This window comes from Pan troglodytes, chromosome 1, assembly GCF_028858775.2.
Source record: "Pan troglodytes isolate AG18354 chromosome 1, NHGRI_mPanTro3-v2.0_pri, whole genome shotgun sequence".
NCBI lineage: Eukaryota > Metazoa > Chordata > Mammalia > Primates > Hominidae > Pan > Pan troglodytes.
In genome coordinates this window covers 181362974-181379117 of record NC_072398.2, presented here as the reverse complement: position 1 = coordinate 181379117, position 16144 = coordinate 181362974, and the positions used below count along the sequence as shown (strand labels likewise).

The 16144-nt window shown below is 37.8% G+C and overlaps 1 protein-coding gene across 9 annotated transcripts in view; it reads right to left on the bottom strand.

Moving 5' to 3' along the window:
• Positions 1-16144, bottom strand: part of AGBL4 (AGBL carboxypeptidase 4) — a 1457272-nt gene that overhangs the window by 1079994 nt on the left and 361134 nt on the right. The window lies entirely within an intron of this gene.

Here is a 16144-nt window from a genome sequence, read left to right as displayed (position 1 = left end):
GTGCATAATCAAAAAAACATAGGTTTCAGCATCAAAAAGACCTTGGCTATGGAGTTATTAAGTGTAAGAACTTTGATAGTTACTTCATCTTTTTATGCCTCAGTTTTCTAGTTTGAAAAATGGGAATAATAATGCCTACCTTGCAGGGTCATTGTAAAGATCAAATTCGAAAATCATTAAAAATTACCTACCAATAATGCCATTCACATATAAAACGCTCAGAAAATGTGAGCCATCATCATCTTTGTTATGATTATCTTCAATTGCCATGCTATTTTGTGCTTCATTCCCTTTGCTTATGCTATTCCTCTTGTTTTGAATTCCATTCCTCTTTTCATCTTATGAATTCTTTTTTATGCTCCTGATCCAGTTCAAATGCAACCCCCTTGGTGATATCTTTTCAGATTCCTATTTCTCCCCACTCAATTCCTCTGCAGCATTTCAGGTCAAATACAGATTCACAGGAAAAAACCACACACATACTCTCTCTCTCAAATTAGATTATATTACTGATTTAATTACTGAAGGATACAGAAACTTAGTTTAAGTGCAGAGACCATACAGGGAAAGAGAAATAGATGCAACATATACTTCTCAGCTCTTCCTTGGCCTGTGGTTTCCTAAGAAGTTATGCAGCTGCTGATGATAGCTCCACAAAGTTTGGAATTGCCCGAAGTGAGAAAACATACAAATTATTGCTGCTTTGCTGTCTCTGCCCTTTTTTTATGCATGGTTTTCATTACTATGTTGGAAGAATTTACCTTAAAAATGTAATCATTTCCATTATAAGGAAATTTTTACAAACACTGAGATTCCTTGATTCTAAAACCAAAATCAACTTCAGAAAGCAGTATTTAGATTCAGATATCTCCAAACAATATCTATATCAAGTGTCTCAGATGCTTCTTCTTTCCTGGCATTTTAACCCTTTAATTTAACTACCCTTTTATCTGTTTGCTCACTGAGTCTAGCAGGTTGATTAAATTTTAAACGTTAATAGTACTAATGCCTCAAATTTACAAGGTCCTTTTACCCGGATGGTTCTGCTACTAAATTTGGTCCAAAGACCAAGACTATAAATCCATTTCCCTTGAACATTCCAGTTAAATTCTGTGGTCTCATTACAATCTGACAAACCAAAAATACAGTGTTGTGAAATGAGAATGCAATTGTTTATATGACATAGATTATGTTAAGTGTCAATTAGCTGGATTGTGAGCTCCTCAAGGTCAAGGACTAGGACTACCACTTTTAAACACCATATCCCTTGTGCAGGGCCTAAAGTACAGCATAATGGTTAAAAGAAAGAGCTTTGCCATGAGATAGGCTTAATGATAGTCTTGGCTCTGCCGCTGACTAGCTGTGGACTTTTGGGCAAGTTACTCACACGGTTGGGGTCCCATTTTTCTCATCTGTAGAATGAGAATAAAACTTTTACTTCATATAGTTTTGATGAGAGAGAGAGAGTGTGTGTGTGTGTGTGTACACATGTGATGTGAGGTGTGCATAGAATTAAAAGCCCTTAGCACAGTAACAACTATACAATAAGCATTCAGTAAATGTGAGACATTTTAAATTATTATTATCATCATCATAATTACCATCATCACCATCATTTTTAACACTCAGTAAGTATATGCTGAATATTCCTTCTTTGAAGGAAAACAACACCCCTTTATAAGGTAATTGTGGTTGCTGTATTAAATTAAAACCCTTCAAAGCATTTATCACCATGCCTGGCACATAATAAATGCTTAAATGTGTTAGCTCATATTATTTCTTAATCATAAAATTAGAAGGCTGACAGGGATCTTAAGAAGCAAACTAATGTCTGCTGCAAGAGAGATTTCTAATTGCCTATTGAATGTCTTCTCTTCTTCTTTAGTAACACAGCACTGATTCTGTTGAGGGTAGCTTGTGTACAGCTAAAATATGAAACAACTCTATTTCCCAAATAGTGGTAGCCAATCAAATGTAAGAGGAAGTCACTTGGTAAAATTTCTAGGTAAAATATCTTTAAACGCAGCTGACTCAATTGGAAGGTGTGCCCTTCACCTTTCTTCTTTCCTTTCTCCTTCCTTCTACCTGATATTGGAACAGAATAGCTGGAGCTGCTACATCCACCTTTAAGCTATGAAATGACCCTTGAGGATAGAGCCAAGAGCTATGGATGGTAGATCAGAAAAACAGAAGGAGCCTAAATCTTTGATGACTTCATGAAGGGACACACGTCTAGAAATACACGCATCTAGACCTTTCTCCATGTGAGAAAAAAATTCCTTATATTTTTTAAAGCAACTATTGTTTTGGTTTTCTTTAATGTATACATAAGCCCAATCTTAACTAATATACTTGCCTTCAGTCATGACATAGCAGAGATGAGATTTTTTTTCCCTATTGGTTTTTAACCCACATAAAGAAACTCTATAATGACTTTGGTGTTGTGATCTGGTCTCCTGTGCTCACATAGGAGGGTCTGATAAATTTTCCTAGGCACAAATATTTTTCCTTTAAGGTTCAGTCCCTTACAGCCAGTTTCAATAACATCTGACACTAAATACAACCTCTTTCCACTTCCCCAGTTGTTCCCTAAACTACTATGGCCTTTACCATCTAAGCCACATCATTTAAGATTTATTTTAAAACACTTTATATTATTCCCCTACTAATCCCTTATGTATATCTTAGCTTAAATTAATCATAATGCCACTTATCAAGGCATATGTGGAAGTTAAATTAGATAATATGGTGACTGGCACAGAGTAAGCACTTATTAAATGTTACCATTTTTTCCTTCTCTGTCACCCCTTCTCTTCCATTTTCTGTTGAGTCCAAAACTTCAGAAAATAAAGTAATCCCCTGAAAGGTATCTTCATGTGTCTGTTCCTCTTTCCTTGACAATTAAGACTAAAGACATAACTCCTCTTAGCAAGTACTGAAAGTAAAGCAGTTGTTAGCAGATGTTCATCTCCTTGTTGGCTTATCAAAGAAGCACACTGCAGGAGGCCTGGGGAGGCTCCCATAGGAACTTGCTGAAATTTTCTGAACATATTCAGGCATTAGATTTCTGTTACTGAACCCCAAGGAGCACAAATCATATCTTCTTCAAAGACTTAGGAAGCCAATAGTTCATTATAAACATGGCTCCAGAGAGCTGAGCTTTCAGAAAAAAGAGAATCTATGTCTTCTTTTCTGTTGCCTGAAGACTACCACATTATTAGTAGAATCTTGGAAGGATGGCCCAATAACACTCTACCACTAAAGTGCCTGCTTGGCAGGGGTAATATACAATTCCATTATCAACAAAGGGGAATTTAAGGGCCATGTAGAGGTATTTATATGAAACAGCGCCAGAGAATGATCAGCAAGGATATGAATGTCAGGAGAGAATAGGAAGCAGCAAAATCAGGGAATTCAAACATCCTTCTCTACTCAATGTGTTCATCTAGAGGATAACAGAAAACACCATCTAGCTGATAGTGATGTGTTAAAACTACTGGTAGGTTATTGAGTGTGTTAATGTGTGGCATCATTCCTACTTCTAACCTTGTGGTTCCTGGATCCATATATTCTTTCTATGTAGAATGCAGTCCATATAAAGGCCTCTTATGTATTGTACATACCACATCCTAAAGGATGATACCTCATTCTTTCAGTGTTGCCTCCAAACTGACTCTTCAGCTGTGCCTTTAGAAAGCTGTTACAGTGCTCCTGAAGCTAGCTTCTTCTGGCTGGAATGGCATATAATACAATCAGCAGATCCAGTAGTGACAAGACCCCATCCTTACATCTGGATTGCTGTGTAGTGGGTCCCCTCATGAAATGCTTTTTTTCTATCTCATACCTGTAAAGCAGGCATTACATAAGAACCTTAATAGTGCTACTATGGGTAAGAAAGGCAAACTCGTATCTAGAATAGATATCTAAAGAATGAATTGCTGACTCTTCCTGGATGAAAAGAGCTCAATATGCTTCGGTAAGTAGGAGTCTATGCTGTTGAGAAAATATTCAGTGCCTTGTGCCTACTCCATTCATGTGGTCATCATTATAGTTCCAGGGTGTGTTGATTCATCCCTAAGTAGCCAGTTGGTCTACTCTGAGAATAGTGCCATGTTGGTGACTCAGCATTATTCTGTATTTCTCACAGGTTGGCCAATCAGAGGAAGCAGTAGCTAGGTCAGCTTTGGTAAGTGGGAGTCTGTGCTGTTGAGAAAATATATAGTGCCTTGTGGCTACTCCATTCATGTGCTCATCATTATAGTTCCAGGGTGTGTGATAATAAAGCCTGGGGATATCAACTAGCTAAAGAATTTTTGCCTACTGGGTTATTTAGTGCCTCTTCCATGGTAGTTGTTTCCTGGAGGGCACTAACACAGATTTACAAATCTTTTTCTAAGATAGATTTACTAAAACAAACATTACCAGGAGGTACTACAATGCTACATCCTCTGATGAAGCTGTGGTATTATTCAATAGCATCTGCTTTTGCTCATGGACCACAGTCAGAAATTGCCAATGTTGGAAACAGCAACCACTAGGGTTAGGGCTACAAGTCAAAAAGCTATTCTTTGATGGTCTTGCTCATGGCCACTTCTGAAGCCTGGTGATGTCTAGAATATTTGTGAATAAAGATTTCCTCAAAAAGATGGGGAATGCTATTGAATAAGACCATAGTGTCATCAGCAGGTGTGGTATTGTAGTACCTCCTGGTAATAAGTTTGTTCTTATAAATCTATCTTAAAGAAAATATTTTTAAATCTATATTATTGCCCTCCAGGAAGCATCTACCATGGAAGAGGCACTAAATAGCGCAGTAGGCAAAAATGACAAGATGAGACATCAATATGTCTCAGTAAAACATTCTGAGTGTGCCTACTCCCATTTATCCAATCACATGCGCCTTTACCCCAGACCTCTTTGTTTCTAATCTTTCCCCTTTCAGGCTCCTGATGAATTGTCCTGGCCATTGGTCACCGCCTGGGAATCTATGTACATTCTTACCTCAGGCTATGTTTTATTTCATACAAAGTAGATATAGCCAGGCATACCACTTATAGTCCCTGGCTGATAGGATGATTTTTTTCTCTCATTTTTTTGTTAACCACCCTGCATATGGCTATAATGCAGGTACCATATATTTTTTGCTTTCAGCAACATACTGAACTGACCTATCCATAAACCAAGCCCAGGCCTATTGCTCCTCCTTCACCTGGTCATATAGGATAAGATCATAAGGCAATAGGTGAAAGCTAGATTAGGGGAGCTGATGCAACTGTGTTGGATTAAACAGAACTTCAGTTTACCTGCTTAGGCAGTTACTTATGACCTCTGATCCACTTTAACTCAATCCCAGATATACCATTTCCATAAGGCAGTTACTTATGACCTCTGATCCGCTTTAACTCAATCCCAGATATCCAATCGCAGATAAGCTGGTGCTGGGCCTGTCCAATTTTATGACTTTGTAGGTCTAACAAAACCCAGCTCATAATTAAGAGTTCCAGATGCATGGTCACTTGATACCTGTTTGCATAGCGTTCCATCTTTATCAGCATCCAGTGACATGCCAGGAGCTGTTTCTCAAAAGGCACATAATTCTCTACTGTGAATGGTATATTCTTGGTCTAAAATCTCTGTGGCCTATGTAGTGATTCTCCTTTTGCAGCTCACCATAAACTCCACATTATATCTTTTCCCAAAACTACACCTCCAATAACATAGAGTCTTCCAAATTACATAGCACAAGGGACGGAGGAACTTTTCACACAACCTGGACCTGCCACAGGTCCCAATAAAAGCTGGAAATCTTATGTATAACCAAGCATATATGCCAGAGCATATATGTATGGAATGGAATGTGTTACCTCCAGAACTGAATGAGGCCTGCCAGATCTTATGCTTTCTTCTTTGTAATAAAAAAGATGCAGCTATTTGTCTTTTACTTTGAAGGGCATGCCTCTGACCACTGCACCTCTAAAGTCTACATGAAGTGGATGGGGTTCCTAAATCTTCAAAAGGTTTATCTCCTACCCTGTGGTGTACTGTGTCTTATAAAGGCCTCCAGGATGAGCAATCGACTCCTTCCTATCCTATCCAATCAGCATGATGTCACTGAAGTAATGGATCAATATCATGTTCTGTTCAATGTATTCCAGATGTCTTTGGACTATATTGTGACAGAAGGCAGGAGACTTAACATAGTCTTGGGTTGAAACCAAAAGTAAATATGCATACTGTTTTCTATCCAATGTAAAAGCAAATTGTTACTGACCCTCTTCTCTCAAATATAAATAGAAAAGAATATGTGTGACAAAGAAATGGCTGCCTGCTATGTTCCCGAGGCCTTCTTAATCTTCTCTAACAATGATACCCTGTTAGACTCAGCAGCTGCATTTGGGAAAACGATTTTATTGAGTTTGTCATAGTTTTTAATTTTATGGATTCATCTGGTTTATTCAAGGGCCAAATTGGAGAATAAAATGGCAATATGGTAGAGACCACCACCCTGCATCCTTTTAAAAAGGGGTCATCAAAATACAACCTGCAAGTCAAATGCAACAAGCTGCCTGATTTTATAAATCAAGCATTATTGGAACACAGCCATTTCCATTCATTTACATATTGTCTATAGGAACTTTCAAAATACAATGGCAGAGTTGAATAGCTGTGACGGAGATAGCATGGCCACAGGCCTAAAATATTTACTATCTGGTCCTTTACAGAAAAAGTTTTGTGTCTTCTGCTTTAGAAATTTAGTGGTGTCACTAACCTAAACCATTCCCCCAACATGGCAGGATATGATTTTATTTTTTATTTAAACTGGCTTGGGAAATGGCCCCATTGAAGAGCTTCACTTGGTCTTCCTTCCTCACTATGATAGCTCTTACGCATTGGGCCAAGGACTTAATGTAAAGGTTACTTCAATAGCCAAGTATATTGATCTCAATTATACACTTGAGGACTGGGTAAATGGCCACTGGGTTGTTCATGGACCCAGCAGACACACTGTGAGCCAGACTCCATTTATTTTTGGCCCCCAGAAACTTCCGCTCTAACAGAGGCTCCATGATGATATTTCGGGTCATTGAATATAATCTCAATTTTGATGCTTTGTCAATAGTACTTGAACTGTTTCATTATTCCCCTTTCCTCAGTGTACAGTCACCCAAATACATGGTCATATGTCCCTTTGGAAGAGGACTAGGGGAATCATTAACAAATGTATCTGCTATAGTATTACGGGGTCCTCCCTCCAAGAAACATGGCCACCTCTTTTATTAATGGTTTTCAGAAAACTGACTCAGGTCCAGGAACTGAGAAAAGATAGTGACTTTTGGGGGAAATCAACCATTCTCCATTCTTGCCTCTTTCTTATTGTGGATTTAATCAGCACCCTTATTTGCATCCATCTGGTTTGTCGATAGGGACATTGCACTCTATTAGACATCTCCACAAGTCCCTGAAAGTCAAGCCCCCTTTGATGGTCCTCAGACCTTGCCTACAATTAAAATAACTATGGCCTTCTGGCTCCTGGTTGTTAAACACCTCCAGCTGGTCTATATTACTTCAGAGCATCATTATCATAAACAGTATTGAGTCCAGCTCTTTCACTACCTCTCCTATCACCTGTGGTCTGCAAAGGTGATCAATAATTAAACTCTCAGTGATATGGGCACTCCATGGCCATCAGGAATACACAGTGTATGGGACCGTCTTGGTCTACAATCTCTGTGGCCTGTGTAGTGATCACGAATACATTTTATATTCCTGATAGCCTTGGAGTACAGCATGTTCTGTGTGCCCTCTTGTGGCACATAATCTTCTGGTAAGTCTTCTGGTGTCACTTAATGTGTCCTGTCCAACAGGCCTATTTTCCTCAGCCTTGTTATGCTTCCTTTATCGTGTGTCAGGGTACTCAGGCATTTCACTCAGCATGAGATATCACTTTCTTCAGGCTTTTAAGAGCTACCCTAGCAGTACTTGGTGTGATTGCCTAGGTGTGAAAATCCTGTATCATAAGAAAGTACACCCAAGTAAATTAATTCTTGCATATCCAGTCTTACTTTCTAGCCTGTTTAATCAATCACCCTCGAAACCCAATCTCCTGGCTCCTGGCAGATAGGCTAATTAATTGTTATAGCACCTTTAGTATATAACCTCTGTGCTTCCTTATCAAACATCCAATTCTAGCTAGGTGCCCTTTTGAAGAGCTACTCTAGTAGCTCCTTAGAAGTTTAATGATGGATCACCTTTGCAGGCCACAGATGATGATAGGAGAGGTAGTCAAAGAGTTGGACTCAGTATTATTTGAGTAGTAGTATTTTAATCGTTAAATAGCTAACCATTTAAACCTAGTTATAACCTGGTAGAGGGACAAGAGGTGAGAGTAGCAATAGTTTTGGCCTGGTGGCTGGACAAGAGTTGAGAGAGTAGCTCCTCAAAGGGGCACCTGTTGTCTTGCAGAGAAACAGCCTCTGCAGTATATTCCAGCACCAAGGTAGTGCCAGTTCTTACAAGAGATGGGTGGACTAACTCCCAAAGCTGTGCATGTTCAGAGGGATCTGCAGAGCCCAAAACTCTAAGGTGTCCATCCAAATGTCCCTGTCCCATATTTAGGATACTGGGTTTTCTCATGAGGTCTCTGATCTTAGTGTAATAGACCTACTTTGTATGGGCATTTAAACATTTCTAAACCTGTGCCTTTCTAACAAGTCCTGAATCTGCTTCTCTGAATCCACTCTTCTACTGCAGGAGAATGGACCTCTTTGTAAACTACCAAAGTGTCTCACTGGATCTCACACTTCTCCCTTAATTGCTTTTTGATTGACCTCAGTTTCTCATTATTCTTCTGAAGGGCATCAACAGAATTTAGCAATAATTAGCTAACTCCACAGTCCTTGTAGACATGTTTTTCTCCTATCTTTAAAATGCCCAAATCATTGTACCTACAAGACAATCCTCTCCACTTGCACATTTTCTCAGTTTCATCATTGATGAAATCCTCATTTGGGTGGCCATCTTGTGCCAGGAAATATTTGTGTCCCACATAAAACCCAGGATGATATCATTACTCTGACTGAACCATTTCCAGAACCCAAAACCCATTCTCACTACCTGTTGGGAGAAATGCCTGTGAAAGACTAAGGGAAAGGAAGCAGGGATGACCTTCAGACCACAAAGCACCATATCTGAAAATGGATGGAGGAAGAAAGAAGAACTGAATGTGAAGAATCTCAGACTGCAACATGGTTCTAAGAGAGTTACATCAAATCAATAGGAAGTCCTGTAGCCAAAGTTGGCCATCAGAAGAGTCCTTGCAAGCAGACTCCTAGTACTCCTACTATGCCTAGTCATTGGCTGGAAGCAACCTACAGGATGTATGGTCTCAGGACGAATGTGGTAGTGGATCCAGGGGAGCAGAATTCTGGCTATTAGTCAACTATGCTCCCCACAGTCATGAAAATATATCTGAGTGACACATTTTTATGGCTGCCACATATGTGCAGCACTTAGAACTCTGAGATGTTCTGACATGATTCACAACATCAAGGAACTAAGAGTGTAGTAGAGAAAATGAACCTAAATAGAAAACAAGGCACAAACTTAAATTTAGGGTTGAGAGAGTTTGCTGGGTCATATTAAGATTTAATATTCCAGAGGGAGTCTGGGAATATGGTGACATAAAAACATGGAAACTCTTTTATTCTAATTTCCTTGCTATGTTAACCCAATTATTATGGGAAGGGGGAACCTTTCTCACCACTACCTCTGAAAAATAGAGGTATTTCACATGTATACCTCAGGTTTTGGAATTCTACCAAGATTTTACAAGTGAAAAGGAATGAAAACTAGTTAACAAGACCAGTATTATCCAGAGGAATAATTACATGTCAACAGATTCCCTCTGGTCCATGTGGAAAAATTTTGTCTTAGAAGCTCATCTGTCCTCCTATGAGAAGATTCTGTATGTGGAAGCTCATCTGCCTTTTCACATGGTCTGGGGAAACGCTTAGCTGCCCACAGAATCACTCAGACATCATCTTTAGCTCTCCCTACACAAAGGAGATACTCCTATTTCCTTCATTTTGCTAGTAAAACCATTCAATCAGGCTGCATGCACACAGGCTGTCTGGCTTCTGCCACTGGTCCACATAAACACAGAATTGCCTTTGTCATAGTAAGAAAAAACACTCACCATTACATCCTCTATGGGTGAGCAAACAGGAAGCACTTCCCTTTCTAGGCCACTAATATTTGCTCATCATTGGCCACACTAGAACAGTGTGGCCTAGGCGGGCTGATCACGAGATCAAGAGATAGAGACCATCCTGGCCAACATAGTAAAACCCCGTCTCTACTAAAAATACAAAAATTAGCCGGGCATGGTGGTGCGTGCCTGTAGTCCCAGCTACTCGGGAGGCTGAGGCAGGAGAATTGCTTGAACCTGGGAGGCAGAGGTTGCAGTGAGCTGAGATTGCACCACTGCACTCCAGCCTGGTGACAGAGCAAGACTCCGTCTCAAAAAATAAATAAGTAAATAAAACTAAAAATAAAAAAATAAAAAATCCAGAAATGAAATACCAAAAACAGATCTACACTAGCCCAGAGAGAAAATACATTAGCCAACACCATTGATAAACCTAGATCAGTGACTCTTAAGGTACAGACCCTGGGCCATCAGCATCAGATACATTTTGGAACTTATTTTATATTCATACATGATTTTTAAATTGATATCCACATCCTTCATTAGCCTGCAAAAGCCAACAAAGCAGGAATTATGTCTATTTAACAATTTAGCACAGACTGACATATTGGAGGGGCTCAAGGAAGATTTGTTAAAATATGAATACTAGAATAACAACAGCAAAACTTTCCAGAAAGACTCAAATTAGATATATAACAAAGATATAATACAGTAAAGAAATAATAAGAGGTAAGTAGAGAAATGATAAACTAATCATTAAATGTGTGTGCCTGTAAGTAATCCCAAGTATTTGGGAAGCTGAGGTTGGAGGATTACTTGAACCCAGAAGTTTGAGGCTGCAGAGAGCTATGATGGCACCACTGTAATCTAGCCTGGGGGACAGAGTGAGACTGTCTCAAAAAATTAAATAAACAAATAAATAAAGCAGATAAAATGTTGCCTTTTAGAAATAGTTATTTCTTCATGATCACACTATAAATTAAAATCAAAGACAAATATTACTTTAAATACATGTATATTTAAATATTTCATAGCATAAGTAAATTAAAAATTATATAGTAGTATATATTACAAAATACATATTATATAATATAGTTACATATAGTTAAATAATTTATGAAATATATTATTGTAATATATAATATATGTAAATAGTACATATTTTATATATTTTTTAATAAAATTATTAAAATAAATTTCTTTTTCATAATATTTTAAGTCAATTTATTCAAAATATTATTTCAACATACTATCAATAATTTAAAATTATTTTTGAGATATTTACATTATTTTCTTAAAATGTAGTGTGCATTTTTTAAAATTATACTTTAAGATCCAGGATACATGTGCAGAACCTGCAGGTTTGTTACATAGGTATACAGGTGCCATGGTGGTTTGCTGCACCTATCAAACCATCATCTACATTAGATATTTCTCCTAATGCTATCTCTCCACTAGCCCCCCAACCCTGAGGGGCCCCAGTGTGTGATGTTCCCCTCCCTGTGTCCATGTGTTCTCACTGTTCAACTCCCACTTAAAAGTGAGAACATGCAGTGTTTGCTTTTCTGTTACTGTGTTAGTTTGCTGAGAATGATGGTTTCCAGCTTCATCCATGTCCCTGCAAAGGAAATGAACCCATCCTTTTTTATGGCTGCATAGTATTCCATAGTCTATATATGCCACATTTTCTTTATCCAGTCTATCATGGATGGGCATTTGGGTTGATTCCAAGTCTTTGCTATTGTGAACAGTGTCGCAATAAACATATGTGTGCATGTGTCTTTATGGTAGAATGATTTATAATCCTTTGGGTATATACCCAGTGATGGGATTGCTGGGTCAAATGGTATTTCTGGTTCTAGATCCTTGAGGAATTGCCACACTGTCTTCCACAACGGTTGAACTAATTTACACTCCCAAAAACAGTGTAAAAGTGTTCCTATTTCTCCACATCCTCTCTAGCATCTGTTGTTTCCTGACTTTTTAATGATTGCCATTCTAACCGGCATGAGATGGCAAATTTCTATCTCCACGTGGTTCTAGTAAGATAAATTTCTATCTCCATGTAGTTCTTGTAAGTTAAGGCAGTCCAATGTTCCTACTGCGAAAAAATGAGAAGAGGCTACTTAAATTACATAGACAATACTGTTGAGGCATCAGAGAGATGCAAACGTAGAGAGAATTTGATGGTCTAAAATTCCAAACAGGCAACTTTCTCAGGTGAACTGATGATTGCCAATCTTTTTTCTTCCTTTGAGGGTACCTTATGATTCTGGATTCAGGCTAAAGATCAGGCTTAGCCCAAGAAGAAGGCCCCTGAAAGAAAATCAGCAAAGCTTTGAGCAGTAATCAAGGGCTTGAATGACAAAATGGAAATCTGAAAGGCCTCAAACACAAAGCTCATTTTCCCTACGTGGCATTTGCTGAGTTCTAGAGCTGCATGTCTCTCTTTTAATTCATACCTCATATCATACACAAAAGTTAACTCCAGATAGACTTCAGATATAAATGTGAAAGATAAAATGAGAGATCTTTTAGAGAAAAACAAGGGCAAGCATTCTCATGATCTTAGAGTAAACATATATCTTTTAAACCGGACCTAAAAAGAGCTAACTGTCAAGGTAAAATAACTCATTAATTGTAATATATTAGAATTAAGGAAATATATATGTCAAAAGACACCATTTAAAGAATAAAAAACAAGCCACAATGTAGAATAAAATATTTCCAATTCATGCAAATGACTTGCATCTGGAATACATTAAGAACTCTCCAAATCCGTAAGAAAATGGCAGACTACTTAATTTTTAAAAATCAGCAAAGATTTGAACAGATACTTCAAAGAAAAGGGTATCAAAATGACCAATATACTACATAAAAGCTGCTAAATTGTTTTAAATCGTTAGGAAAATGCTACATAAAACCACAGTGGGAAACTTCTTCATACCCATCAGAAATTCTGAAATAAAAATGAGGAAACAAGTCAAGAGTTGGAGGAAGGGAGAGAACTCTCATACTGCTAGAGGAAGTATAAATTGGTACAACTACTTAGAAAAACCATTTGGCTATTTAAGCTAAACAAGTGTATATTCCATGACCCAGCAATTTTGAAGTATGTATGCAACAGATATGCTTAAATATATGTTTACCAAAATATATGTTAATTGCAGCACTATTTACAGCAACTAAAAATTAGATACCTCCAAAATGATAAAATGGAAACTTGTAAGGCCTCAAACATGAAGCTCATTTTCCCCACAGGACATTTGCTGGGTTCTAGGGCTGCACTCTAGGGCTGTATCTCTGTTAATTCAGACCTCTTATCATACATGAAAATTAATTACAGATAGATTATAAATGTAAATATGGAAGGAAAACCAGAGACTAGAATGGATAAACTGAGTGTTATAACAAAATATAACAGAGTGGCTTAAACAACAAACTCTTATTTCTCACAGTTCTGGGCATTGGTAAGTCCAAGATGAAGGTGCCAGCAGATCTGGCATTTGCTGACTGACCACTTCCTCATTTGCAACTAACCATCTTTTTGCTGTGTTCTTACATGGTATATTGCTGAGAGAAAGAAGTAAGCTGTCTTGTGTCTCTTCTTATACAGGCACTAATCTCATTCATGAAGGCTCCACTTTCATGCCCAAATTACCTCTGAAAGACCCCACCTCCAAATATCCTCACTTTAGGGATTAGGCTTCAACATACGAACTTTGGAGAAACATAAGCATTCAGTCCATAGTAGTGAAATAGTCACACAATGGATATATGGAAATGAGAATGAACAAACATCTACTACATTAAATAAGGAATATCAAAAATATAATTTTGAGTAAAAGAAACTAGACATAAAAATGTACATATGTATGTATGATTACATTTATATGAATTCAGGAAATAGAAAAATAGGTAATAAAAATCTATGCTGTTACAAATCAGGACAGTGGTTACTGACTTGAAAGGCTCACAAGAATGGTGGGGAGGAGTCTTCAGGATACTAGTGATGTTTTATTTGATTTATTGACCTGCATGATCCAATGAGTAAATCAAACAGATGCAACAGTTAATACTGAGTGTCAACTTGATTGGATTGAAAGATGAAAAATATTGATCCTGGGTGTGTCTGTGAAGGTATTGCCAAAGGAGATTAACATTTGAGTCAGTGGGCTGGGAAAGGCAGACCCACCCGTAATCTGGGTAGGCACCATTTAACCAGCTGCCAGTGCGGCTAGAATATAAAGCAGACAGAAAAATGTGAAAAGACTAGACTGGCCTAGCCTCCCAGCCTACATCTTTCTCCCATGCTGGATGCTTCCTGCCCTTGAACACTGGACTCCAAGTTCTTCAGTTTTGGGACTGGGACTGGCTCTCCTTGCTCCTCAGCTTGCAGACAGCCTATTGTGGGATGTTGTTATTGTGTGAGTTAATACTTAATAAACTCTCCTTTAAATATATATGTCCTATTAGTTCTGTTCCTTTAAAGAAACCTGACTAATACAGCAGATAAGCTACATACTTCTTTTATTCTTTTATTTTTATTTTTATTTTTTTTGAGATGGAGTCTTGCTCTGTCACCCAGGCTGGAGTGCAGTGGGATGATCTCGGCTCGCTGCAACCTCCACCTCCCAGGTTCAAGCAATTCTCCTCCTCAGCCTCCTGAGTAGCTGGGATTACAGGAGCCTGCCACCACGCCCAGCTAATTTTTTTGTATTTTTAGTAGAGACAGGGTTTCACCATGTGGGCCAGGCTGGTTTTGAAATACTGACCTCAGGCAATCTGCATGCCTTGGCCTACGAAAGTGATAGGATTACAGGCATGAGCCAACACGCCCAGCCAGCTACGTACTTCTGAAATATTCCCTTTTTTATATGTTGAAGTATGTTATATTTAAATTAAAAAATTAAAAAGTAGTAGCAGCTCATTATGAATATTTATCTGTTACACAGACTGAAAAAATCTTTCTAAACCTAATAGCAACAAACTAAAAAATAAAAAAAAATTATCTGTAGACTTGACTACATAAAAGCTTGAGGAACCAATATATAAAAACAACCACAATTTTAGTTTGCCATAGAATGCAAAGAAAAATGGTTAACACCAGTAATACATAATGATATAAATGGGCATAAAACACTTAAGAAAGAAATAATGGCCAATAAGCACATGAAAAAAAATATATTTCTAAACTAATAATCAAAGATACTCAAAGTAAAACAATAGGATGAAATTTTCCAAGTATCCAAATTAGCATTTCTTCTAATGATAATAATAAGGCAAGACAGGCACTTTCATGCACTGTTGGTCTTAGTTTAAATTGGTTATTGAACCAAAAATCACTTTAAAAAGCAGAGTATGGACTCAGGATTCCCTGAACGCTATCTATGATCCCAACATCCCAACAGCCCATTTTCTTGTAATCTACTCCTTATTCCTTAGTTACTCTTTTACCTCAGTGATGCTGATACTGAATTTGTCCTTTGTTTAGAAATAAATAAACACTAAAATAATATATATTTCATAAGATGTAGGCAAAATTTAGAAGAATATGCTCCAATCTGTTGATAGTGGTTCTGAGACATAAAAGTGTAAGAGAAGCTCACATTCTATATCATATTTCTGTAATGAAAAGTTATGCATAATTTTCTATTACTTTTACAAGAAAAATAGTAATATATTTGGTCTAATCTTCATTCATTTCCTAATCCATTCAAGAAGTACGGATATAGTTTCGCTGTGTCCTCACCCAAATCTCTTCTTGAATTGTAGCTCTCATAATCCCCATATGTCATGGGATGGATCTGGTGAGAGGTAATTGAATCATGGGTTCCAGTTTTCCCATGCTGTTCTCCTGATAGAGAATAAGTCTTAGAAGATCTGATGGTTTCATAAAGGGCAGTTCTTTTGCACATGCTTTCTTGCCTGCTGCCA